Source organism: Eulemur rufifrons, chromosome 7, assembly GCF_041146395.1.
Source record: "Eulemur rufifrons isolate Redbay chromosome 7, OSU_ERuf_1, whole genome shotgun sequence".
Taxonomy (NCBI): domain Eukaryota; kingdom Metazoa; phylum Chordata; class Mammalia; order Primates; family Lemuridae; genus Eulemur; species Eulemur rufifrons.
Window position 1 is genome coordinate 200,705,395 of NC_090989.1, and position 11,706 is coordinate 200,717,100.

At 37.5% G+C, this 11,706-nt stretch overlaps 1 long non-coding RNA gene across 1 annotated transcript; it reads right to left on the bottom strand.

Annotated features, from left to right (window-relative positions):
• Positions 1–8,445: 8,445 nt before the first annotated feature.
• LOC138387119 (uncharacterized) lies at positions 8,446–10,150 on the bottom strand. The gene is made up of 3 exons (XR_011233915.1): positions 10,076–10,150; positions 9,232–9,343; positions 8,446–8,508 (listed from the first exon to the last, which is right to left on the bottom strand). It is a non-coding gene; the product is annotated as an uncharacterized lncRNA (long non-coding RNA).
• Between the last annotated feature and the right edge of the window lie 1,556 nt (positions 10,151–11,706).

Consider the following 11,706-nt stretch of genomic DNA (forward strand, 5'->3'; position numbering starts at 1 on the left):
CACCAGAATGATAAAATTAAATGAGTAAAGATGCTAATTTTTGGAAAGGATATGAAGCAACTACTACTCTGAATAATAGTTGGGCTTTTCAAAAAATAAATTTAAGGCCGGGCGCGGTGGCTCATGCCTATAATCCTAGCACTTTGGTAGGCCGAGGTGGGAGGATGCTCGAGGTTAGGAGTTGGAAACCAGCCTGAGCAAGAGTGAGACCCCATCTCTACTAAAAAAAAAAAAATAGAAAGAAATGATCTGGACAGCTAAAAATATATATAGAAAAAAATTAGCCGGGCATGGTGGCGCGTGGCTATGATCCCAGCTACTCGGGAGGCTGAGACAGAAGAATCGCTTGATCCCAGAAGTTTGAGGTTGCTGTGAGTTAGGCTGATGCCACGGCACTCTAGCCTGGGCAACAGAGTAAGAGTCTGTCTCAAAAAAAAAACAAAAGACAAAAAATAAAGTTAAAATATACTTACCATGCACCCCAGTGATCTCACTGCTATTGACCCAAAAGAAATAAAAACATCTATCCACTCAAAATCTGTACTCAGCCCAGAAGCAGTTGCTCATACCTGTAATCCCAGCACTTTACGACACCAAGATGGGAGGATCATTCAAGGCTAGGAGTTCGAGATCAGCCTGAGCAAAACAGCGAGACCCCATCTCTCCAAAAAATAGACAAGCCAGCTGGGTGTGGCAGCACTCGACTGTAGTCCCAGCTACTCAGGAGGCTGAGGCAGGAGGATCACTTGGGGCCAGGAGTTTGAGGTTGCAGTGAGCTATGATGACACCACTGCACTCTAGGTGGGATGACAGAGCAAGACTCTGTCTCAAAAAATAATACAAATAAAATAAAAATAAATAAACAATAAAAGAAAAAGAGAAAAGTTAGGTGAGTGGCGTGGGGTTCAGTTATAGTCCCACCCTATTTGGAGGCGGAGGCAGGAGAATTGCTTGAGCCCAGGAGTGTGAGGCTGCAGTGAGTTATGACTGTGTCACTACATTCTACCCTAGGCAATACACCAAGACGCTGTCTCTAAAAAAACCCCACCTATATACATAGATGTCCACAGCAGCTTTATTTACTATATTCCCAAATTGGAAATAATCCAAATATTTCCCAACTGGTGAATGGCTATATAGAAGAAAAGGTGGAAAACTTAGTGATAATTACATGCCATAAAACACTACTCACCAATAAGATGGAAAGGACTCCTGATACATGCAAAAACATTGATGCATCTCAAAAGGTGCTAAGTGAAGGAAAATTTTCATTAATGTAAAATTCTACAAAAAGCAAAACCATTGTGATAGAAAATAAATCAGTTATTGCCTGGGCATGTGGGTTGGGGGAAGAGAATGACTGCAAAGTGACAGGAGAGAATGTTTTGGGGAGGCAGGAGAGAGAGGGAGGGGAGAGGGAAAAGGAAGGATGGAAGGGAGGGAGGGAGGAAAGAGAAGGGAAGGGGAAGAGGAAGAGGAAAAAGGAAAGGGAAGGGGAAAGGAAAGGGAAAGGGAGGGGAGAGGAGGGGAGAAAGGAAAGGGAAGGAAAGGAAAGGAAAGAGGGAAGGGAAGGGAAGGGGAGGGGAGGGGAGAAAGGAAAGGGAAGGAAAGGAAAGGAAAGAAGGAAGGGAAGGGAAGGGAAGGGGAGGGGAGGGGAGGGGAGGGGAGGGGAAAGGGAAAGGAAGACAGAAAACATGAGTTTGTGTTTTAATAACACGCAGAGTAAAATGCTGTAAGACTTACTAGAAAGAAAGAGACTGATAAAGAGGCTGCTTGAAGATAGGCCCCTGGGAATTTGTCAACTAGGTTTAAGCACACATCACAACAGGCTTGTGCTCCCTGAATTTTCAACAGAGCGTTATTTATTAACATCTGGCAGTCAAGGTAAGACTGCTTGCTCTTGCAGAAGATTAAGATATCACAAGAGGGTTGCTAGGATCATCATCCCCATACTTAGAATAGCCCCAAGAGAGCACAATTCTAAGTGGAAACATAGGCTGTGTTCAGTCCTGGGTTGGCCCTGGAGGGTTCCCCAAGGGCTGAACACATAGATCCACATTCAGCTCCACTAGGATCTTTCTTATCAGAAAAGAAGACAGCGTGTGATGAAAACCAATTGCTAAGAGCTGGACATTATCATTTCAGAATTTTCCAGAATGAAATTAGCTCTACCATATGTTTACACCCTTGGGAGATGCCCTTTAAATTATATCTTAATGCATGAGAGAACCCTTACACTCACGGGAGAACAAGAACGATAGTTGTTCCTTAAAAAATAACCAATGAGCAAAAAGCACGAGCTAGCAATTAGGAAGGACACATCACATTTCGTTTCTTCAACCAAAGCAGTTCCCAATGGAGATCTCACGTCTCAGAGCCAAGCTCAGTTGTTTGCGATGTCCAAGCTAAATATGCTGATACCAACTTCCAGGATGAAGCACGGAAGTAAAAAGGCAAAACATGATAAATCAAGAAGTATTGTTTTCTCTGTTCCTAGAGGCAACTTGGTACAGAAAGGCACCTGTGTGGCCTGAATAAGTGACTTAACTTCTCTGGGTCGGACTCTGTCTCCACCTCCTCTCTTCCCTCATCATTCCTTTTAATTAAATATAACAGTAACTGCCTTGATGCACTATCATGAGGTTTAAAAAGCAAGCCTACTCAGAAATAGAAATAAACTTTCCCACATCCCCATCAAGCACCTTCAGCAATTATCAATGCGGGATCTTGTGGTTTTGTACCCCATAAGCTTTCTCTGTGCCACCCCTGAAGATTATTTTATAGCAAATTCCAGACATACCATTTCACTCATAAACATTTCAGGATGTATCTATAAAGGACTATTAGAATCATAGTACTACTATCAGCTCCCCAGATTCCAAGTTATTAAACATTTTAGTGGGAGCTGCTGAAGGTAGAAACCAACATTTCAGAAGAAGTTGGATTTTTTTTCTTTTACTCTCATTCATTAGGGAATGGGATTTACAGGAAATCCACCCCCACCATTGTTTACTTAGTAGGCACAAAAACCATATCAATTAGGATATATGACAATGCTTTTTCTTCTAAAATGCCAATAATTATAAATTTAAAAATTTATGATTTGCATTGTTTTGTCTAAGAAGTCGAATAAATCATGATGCACTAAAGAGCTGTGGCACCCTGTAGTGTTCCTGATAATGGTAACAAATGGAATAATCACATTAATAATCTACTTCCTGTACCCAAAGATACACGTAGTAACTCTACTTCTTATGGTACCTTAGCTACCCAAAGGATTTCGGTGATATTAGGAGGAGATAGTACACCTTTTTAATGAAATCATTATTCCAGTTTTTTGTTGGGGGGTGGGGGCATAGCACCAAAACCTAATCCTAAAATTCAAGGACTATATTACAATGTAATTTCAAGTAAAAGATGCTATTAGGAACATGAGGGCCATATTGCAGTTTTGATTTTGGATCTTTAGAGGACATCTTAAAGTATTATTTTGTAAGCTCTAACAGTTTTTCCATTGCAATAGTTCTCATGGTTCACAGACTCTCAGTGGAGGATGTGATGCTCAAGACAGTAATCCGCCACAACATAATGGACATAGCAATGAAGAAAGCAAAGACAACCACGAGGCCAGCAATAAAAGTGAAGAGGTGTTTTAATGGGTCTTCTTGCATGTTTTTCCTGAATTCGAGTTTTTAATCACAGTACTGTTCCAAGGTTATTTGTACAAGGGGTTATCTTTTGATCAGTCAGTTCCTGAATTCAGTAAGCAAGTTGCAAAAAGGCAAAAATAAAAAAACTTTGTAAATTTGCCAGTGTATTTAGGCCAGGTGGCAACCTAGTTAAAGAAAATAATTATTTTTCCCTGGACTTCTTTTACTGATACACCATTAATAAATAACTTGCTTTCACATTTTTTAAAATTTTGAGTGCCACAGTATGTTAAGAATTAGATGGAGAATCACAGCCTATGTTATACTACTTACCCTAATATAACCAGATATGGAACTAGTTATCCAAGTCTTATCATAGTTTGTTCCACTGTCCACCTGAAGGACTTGGAATCAAGCATCCCTTCTCATTCTGAAAGTAAGGGCGTTCCTGTTGTCTCTAAGTATTATTAAGATTTGTAATATGTTGGCATCACAGATAAAACATTCCCATATTCTTTAAAGAGAATTCAATTAAAAGCTAGAAATGATGGAGAAGAAGGCTTGGTCCATTATGCTTCCCTGAGTACTTTGCTTGACCACCATAACACTTTGGGAAGACAAGATAAAACATGATAATATAAAAGTTTGAACGAGAAATGATGACAAGCGTCTTAATAACAAATCGGGTATTTTTGGTTTTGTTTGTCTTTTTAAAAAAATGTAATGCACAGATTTAATGTCTTTTTTTTTTTTTTCCTCATCAGAAAACCCTAATCACCGTTGTCACAACTTTCTTTTCCCCCTTTCTTTGGGCCATCCAGTGAAGAGACGGAGAGACAGAAATATCTCTGAAGGGGTCGGGCGCAGTGGGTCACACCTGTAATCCTAGCACTCTGGGAGGCTGAAGCGGGCAGATTGTTGGAGCTCAGGAGTTCGAGACCAGCCTGAGCAAGCGCGAGGCCCCGTCTCTACTAAAAATAGAAAGAAATTATATAGACAGCTAAAAATACATACAGAAAAATTAGCCAAGTATGGTGGCACATGCCTGTAGTCCCAGCTACTCGGGAGGCTGAGGCAGTTGGATTGCTTGAGCCTAGGAGTTTGAGGTTGCTGTGAGCTAGGCTGACGCCATGGCACTCTACCCGGGCAACAGAGTGAGACTCTGTCTCAAAAAAAAAAAAAAAAAGAAAGAAAGAAAAGAAAAGAATAGGAAAGGAAAGGAAAGGAAACGAAATACCTCTGAAGGATTCCACACTAGATAACTAGGTTGACATCCCTGGAATATAGAGAATACTTGAGAAGTTTGTAATTGCTTTCATTTGAAATATTTAGGCTGAAGAAAGTTTCAAATTTTTATAAGCATAGGTTTCGATGTTTAAAACTTGTTTTGAGGGAGGAAGATCCCTTTGTCATTTGCAAGTAATTAAACATAATGGCCAACTGTACGTGTGCAGTATTAACGGCTATGTTATACAGTAAATGTGGATCAAAATCCATTTAGAAAATGTTAAACTGTTTTTCCAGACATGGTTGTAGCACATTTTCTATTAGCGTGTATGTTAATGTGTAATTGATAGAACAAAGTTACATCTTTAAAACTACCACTTGTATAAACTTTTCCTCTTTTCCCAAATACCATGGGTTTTGTGCATATTTTTAACAAATCTTGGATTTACCAGACTGCCTTTCCGCTGGTTGTGGGGTTTGCAGAAGTTGAGCATTTTTATGGTAGATAAAATGTTACTGGTATACAAGTACTCACGCCCTCCTTTTGTCAAAAGCTAATTTTAATCTCACAGTCTACATTGTGCTGCACTATCCTGTTTCTGTGAAACGACGTGTGTTCTGTACACCCTTCTGCATGCCAACTAGAAATGATGCTGAACTGACAATTCTATGAGTTTTGTTAACTTTTGCAGGTTATTTAGTTTTGTAGCTCGGAATTCAGTGAAGTCGTACGATCTCCCTGCAGAGAACAGACTGGGTATACACAGGAATGAATCTGGCTTCAGGGTTCAATCATCTAAGATCCTTTACAGGCACGAGTAACTGAAACTGCAAACTAAATAATCTTATTTTTGAGAAATGTCTCATTTCCAAGTTTTCTTAATACTCATTATGGAAGTATTTTTTTACTTGGAGAAAAGTCAATCTGCGATGCTTATGCAGTAAATATAAGTAAGGGAACTAACCTATTTGAAAACATGGCTGTATTAGAGGGGACTTTTTATTTTCATGTTGGTATCATACAACATTAGCTGTCCCATCGCAGTACTTTCAGATAGTCTGTATATTGATGTATAGAGATTATATCAGGGTGAAAACAATGGCAACAAAAACTTTAAGGGTATATTTACTAAAGGATGGCATTTCTAAGACATTTTGAATATTGGGTCATTGGGTGGGTTTTGATAGAAAAGGATACTTCTCACGTTTTCAAACTATATGAATACAGGAAAATAACATAGCAGTTTGTGTCTAACATTGTACGGTTTGACCTCTAGGATAATTGTTTTCATCTACAGATTAAAAATTTGAATTATTTCAGTAACTGGATTTTTGCTTTTGAGAGGTCTTACGATGGAACTAGGAGCCACTGTTTTGAGAGAACCCCCATAAAGACCAGTCATTATCTGTTTGGTTCTTAACTATAGTTTTAATCTGGACAGATTTATTCTAGTTAACCTACAAGTGTCAACATGTAAACTTGTTTCGATTAAAGAATTTTTCTGTCAAACTCTATTAGTAAATTACTTCTTTGCTGTTTATAAGACTAAGCGATGGAATTACGGATTTGCTGCCAAGGAAATAATTTCTTAGTTGGTCACAGAGATAGTGTTCTGTGGGCAGACACGGTAACTAAACAATAAGCTAAATATGGCAAAAATAAAGAAAATGGGATTTATCTTTTCTCCAACCTCCCTTTTTTTCCTGAGTCCCAACAGATCTAGTTTTACCAAGAAGCCACAGAATATTCAACTTCTAGAGACAGAGCAGCATTCTAATAATTTGTGTCTGCTTTGGCATGTTTCTTAAAGCACAGTTGTCTTCTCAAGAGATTTTCTCTATTTGTCCTAAGCTGATTCACACATAACTAACACTCTCAGAACTCTTTAAGAAAAGTCTTAAGAATGGTTATCAAGAACTATTGGGAGCATTGGCTCAGCTTAAACTGGGTAGCTGATCAAAACTCCACAGGTGAACAAGCCACTAAGTGATAATTTCAATGAAACAGCTAGCCAAAAAAAAAGTATGTATAAACAACACCTATTTTGTGCTGGGGTTTTCTTTTTTTTCCCCCTTTATCATCATTGGATAACATTTTAAAGAGTAAGCTGATACATGACCCAGCAGGATAGAGTGTTGAAGGTTTCTCAGGTGCTTGGAGAAATTTCAGATACACCATCTGAATCAGAGAACCTGATTATGACTTTGTGTGTGTGAACATTATAGGGTCCTTAAGCCTTATAATTGCTATTATGCCTAGTGATTTCAAATAGTATGCTGACAGATTTACCTTGTTTTACTGATGCAGTAATGTCAGTGTATGTTCCTAAACCCACACACTTACCTGGATGTCAGGTCAAGATGAGATCTGCCATCTAATCCTGTACAAGAGCAAAGGCTTTTAAAGGGCTCTGTCAGGGCTTCACTAACAACTGGTTTTGTCCCATTGGCCAGAGAAAGGATGATCTGTCGGAAATAGCAAAGCCATATCCTTAAAGAATTAAGAAACAAAGAAAGGTGAAATAGGCACAACTGTGTTTATATTTGTGTTGGATAATTCGGCAACACACAGATGATGTTAGAGATGACCAACCTTTCTCCCAGTGAAATCCCAATGTTTAGTTATCCTTTTTGACAAAGATGTTTAAAGAAATAGCTATTGCTTTTCTATATATAGTGATTTTTGTGTAAGTGCATCCAATATTATATCAAAATGGAATTCATTTCTAACTACAAACAATATTGATAAGGTCATGACATCACTGTCATATTTGCTTTAATTAGCATGTTGTGTTTAATAGGATGAAATAGAAATGAAAGCTGTCTTAGATCCGAGACTTTGTAGCTCCAAAACATACAAAGTTAAGAATTTCTTTTGACTGCAACTTTGGTGGGAATAGCTGTATATACAACACACTGACAAACTGTGGGAGTAACCTAGTTAGTCTTTCTACTCAGTTTCACCAGGAAACCATAATAGGTATCTGAGTCTTTGGTGACAATGTTAACCTTAAGAACTAACACTTTGAATAAATAATAAAACAGTATTTTAACTGATACCTTTCTTCTCTGTCCACTAAAATGAATGCATTGGCAGCACACATGGAATAATGCATTAGATGGGAAGATTGCTTGAGGCCACAAGTTCAAGACCAGCATGGACAACATAGCAAGACCCCATCTCTGGGGAAAAAAAGGAAAAGGAATAAAAAATACATTTTACCTGTGGAATTTTAGAAATTGGATATATCACTTATTTATCTTAAATCTATGGTTTTCCAGTAGAATTTTCAATCTGCTCAATTTTAGTACTCTTCAATACAGGAAAGTAGAAACATAGGAACATTATAAGCTGGCCAAGGAGTGGCCGCTTAATTCCCTATAGTGATCCTCTGTGTACTAACTGAATGAATCAGCAAATGAGAACCATGCTAGACATACCAGAAACAGGTGCTTGTCATCTCCAAACCAATCGACTTCACTGATATGTAGCATTTCAAGTCCATAAAACATAACTTCACCATCAGTCTTTTAAACACATAGTCCTACAGGACTCATCGTTGTTTATTTATATGGTAAATGTCTGTTCTTAGCAATCCAGATGTGGAACTTAGATGAATTTAAATATAACCTAGGAAAGAGAGAGTAAAACTTAAATATTTATAATGCACTTAAAATCTATTTTATAGCCCTCTTAAAAGTCTTAAACGGTATTACATTTTCCACCCAAAAAGGTTTCCAGAACATATTTCAATAAAGATAGCTACAATTTTCTCTGACGATCTGGACCTGGAAATTTATGAAAAAGTTTCCTTTTCCCTTTGGCTCAGAATGAGAGAAAAGCGTAACTAGGATTATTATAGTTAGAGGACCAGAGGAATGGAAGAGCTGGGCCAGAAACACTCCTGTGTTTACTTGTTTTCTTTTTGCTTATGGAATACTGGATAGTATTAGCTAAGACATAGTGAACCAGAGCTAGTAGTCAGTAGGATCTTGATTGTTCCATGTCTCCACAGTCATATAAACCCTATTTTTTCATCTTCATACTAAACTGACATATTTTAAACTCATAACACTTATGATTCATAGAAAGTTTCTGTCAAGAATTGAAGCGTCAATTTAAATGTTACTTCTGTGAAGATATGAATATATACTCAAGATCTTTTTACTTTCATTATTAATGTAGTCTCATTAAAATGTCTTACGTGCCTAGTTCCTAACAAAACTAAACATTACAAAAGAGCCCACTATAAGATTAAATTACACAATAGCTTTTCTTAATGTGATATTTATTAAATAATTCACTCTTATTTCTCTCCCTAATTTTTGTGACAGATATTTGAAGGACTTTTACCGTGGAAGCCTCATGGTAGATGGTGTAGCTCTCACATTCTTCAAAGAATTTTCAAAACACTTCCACCACTTGAAGTATCATTAATTGCATTCTATCATTAGTAAAAAACACTCTGGACAGAGAATGAACAGGATTAGGAGAAAGAATCAGAATACATATATCTGACCAAGGATTCAAATTTAGCACTTCTGTAACGCAGTAAGATAAACAACCAACTTACAATGGGTAAAAAGCACTAAAGGAAAAAACATACTTTGGAATAACCACTAAATTAAATATGTTTCTAAACATTTAAATATAATCAAGTTATTTTATAGGAAAATCTCTGATTCAGGCTTTTTTTTTTGATAGCTTTAGCTTATTGTTCCAAGTGGATCATGTTCCTCAGTGGCATTTCTTAGAAATACAGTAACCATCCAAGAAAACAGTTATTTCAGAAGGCTGCACTTTTCTCTGTGTGTGTGTGCATGTGGCTATTCTTAATTAAAGGTTCCAGGATCAACATAAAGATAAACAAGGAATTCCCCCAGTGTGTTGCCTTCTGAATCATTGCGGAGCATTCAGAAGCAAACATCACAAAAGAAACATGGGTCCTCTGGTACAAAACTGTCACTGTTGGTCGCCTATCTGTAGTTTTTATAAAAGATATACATGAGGCCCGGTGTGGTGGCTCACGCCTGTAATCCTAGCACTCTGGGAGACCGAGGCAGGTGGATCGTTTGAGCTCAGGCGTTTGAGACCAGCCTGAGCAAGAGCAAGACCCCGTCTCTACTAAAAATAGAAAGAAATTAGCTGAACAACTAAAAATATATAGAAAAAATTAGCCGGGCATGGTGGCACCTACCTGTAGTCCCAGCTACTTAGGAGGCTGAGGCAGAAGGATCGCGTGAGCCCAGGAGTTTGAGGTTGCTGTGAGCTAGGCTGATGCCATGGCACTCTAGCTGGGGCAACAGAGTGAGACTCTGTCTCAAAAAAAAAAAAAAAAAGAAAGAAAAGAAAAAAGGAAAGGAAAGGAAAGGAAAGGAAAGGAAAGGAAAGGAAAGGAAAGGAAAGGAAAGGAAAGGAAAGCAAAGGAAAAGAAAAGATGTACATCATTAAGTTTTTCAGGCTTTCATGTGCTGTAAGTTATAACCTGTGTGTAGCAATAGGTAAACATAGCATTCCCAGTATTGCCTTGTCAGTCTACAATATTAAAACATAAGCCTTTATATAATTTTGTATACAATATTAAAACATAAGCCGTTATATAATTTTGTATACATATGGAGATACAGACAAATCACTACGAATACTCTACAAGGCAAAAGGGCATCTAACACTAAGAAACATTGCAGAATGCCATTTCTCTGTAAGGCTTCCCCCTAAAGGTGAGTAGAGAAGAACATAAGTCTGTACTTGCAAGCATCATACATTTGCCATGACATATCTGTCCTCTAGGTAACTTACTTATAAAAACCGTCATTTTCTTCAAACAGACCATCTTGAAAAATCATCATACAATTAGATGCTACAGATCTGATGCACTTTTGCTTAATTTATCTTTTTAACTGGTAAAGGAGTTCTGGTTAATTTGAAAACTCCAACTGTTTTGCTACCTAAAATTCAGGATAAAATATCATAATATAAAACATCATATGCAGCTGGGAATATGGGCAACATTATTCAACTGAGATTGTTTTTGGCTTGAGATGTTACTGGTCACAGTAAGATGAAAATGCTATTTTCCAGTGTATTTGAATTCTGTATCTCACGGACTGTTTGCTTTTAACATTCCCTTATTTTCATTTTGATCTGATAACTCTGATTTATCATGTTTTCATATTGCTCTGGTAGAAAAACATATTGTGGTGGGGAAGCCAAAGAAAACTGACGATGTAGGTTAAATATCTCTTATCTGAAAAATGCTTAGGACCAGATGTCTTTCAAAGTTCAGTTTTTTTTCAGATTTTGGAATATCTGTGTTATGTATATACCTATCAATTGAGCACTGAACATCTGAAACCCAAAATGCTCCAATGAACGTTTTCTTTGAGCATCAGGCTGGGGCTCAAAAAGTTTCAGGTTTTGGATTTCTCATTTTTAGATGTGGGATGCTCAACCTGTACCAAATTCTTCCCTTTCCTCTGATTGGTTTCCCAACTTTTTTGACTCTGACCCAAGTAAGAGACACTGTATAATATAAATGTGTACAACCACACGATGCAAAAATTTTATAAAACTTGATTTTGATCTCACATAGGATGTGCTATGATATTTTTTTCATTGAGAAGCTGTGCAATGAAGTTGATTCGGTAAACTACAGACAAGAGGCAGAAAGAACATGGGCTCCCTGAGCACTGTATCCACCCTGAAGTTCAACATTCCCTTGACTTATCTATATATATATAATAATACATTGCCTTACTGTTTAAAAATGCTAGTTTTAACACATTAAAACTGATTTTGTGGCACTTCTCTACCCCTCTTATTATTTAC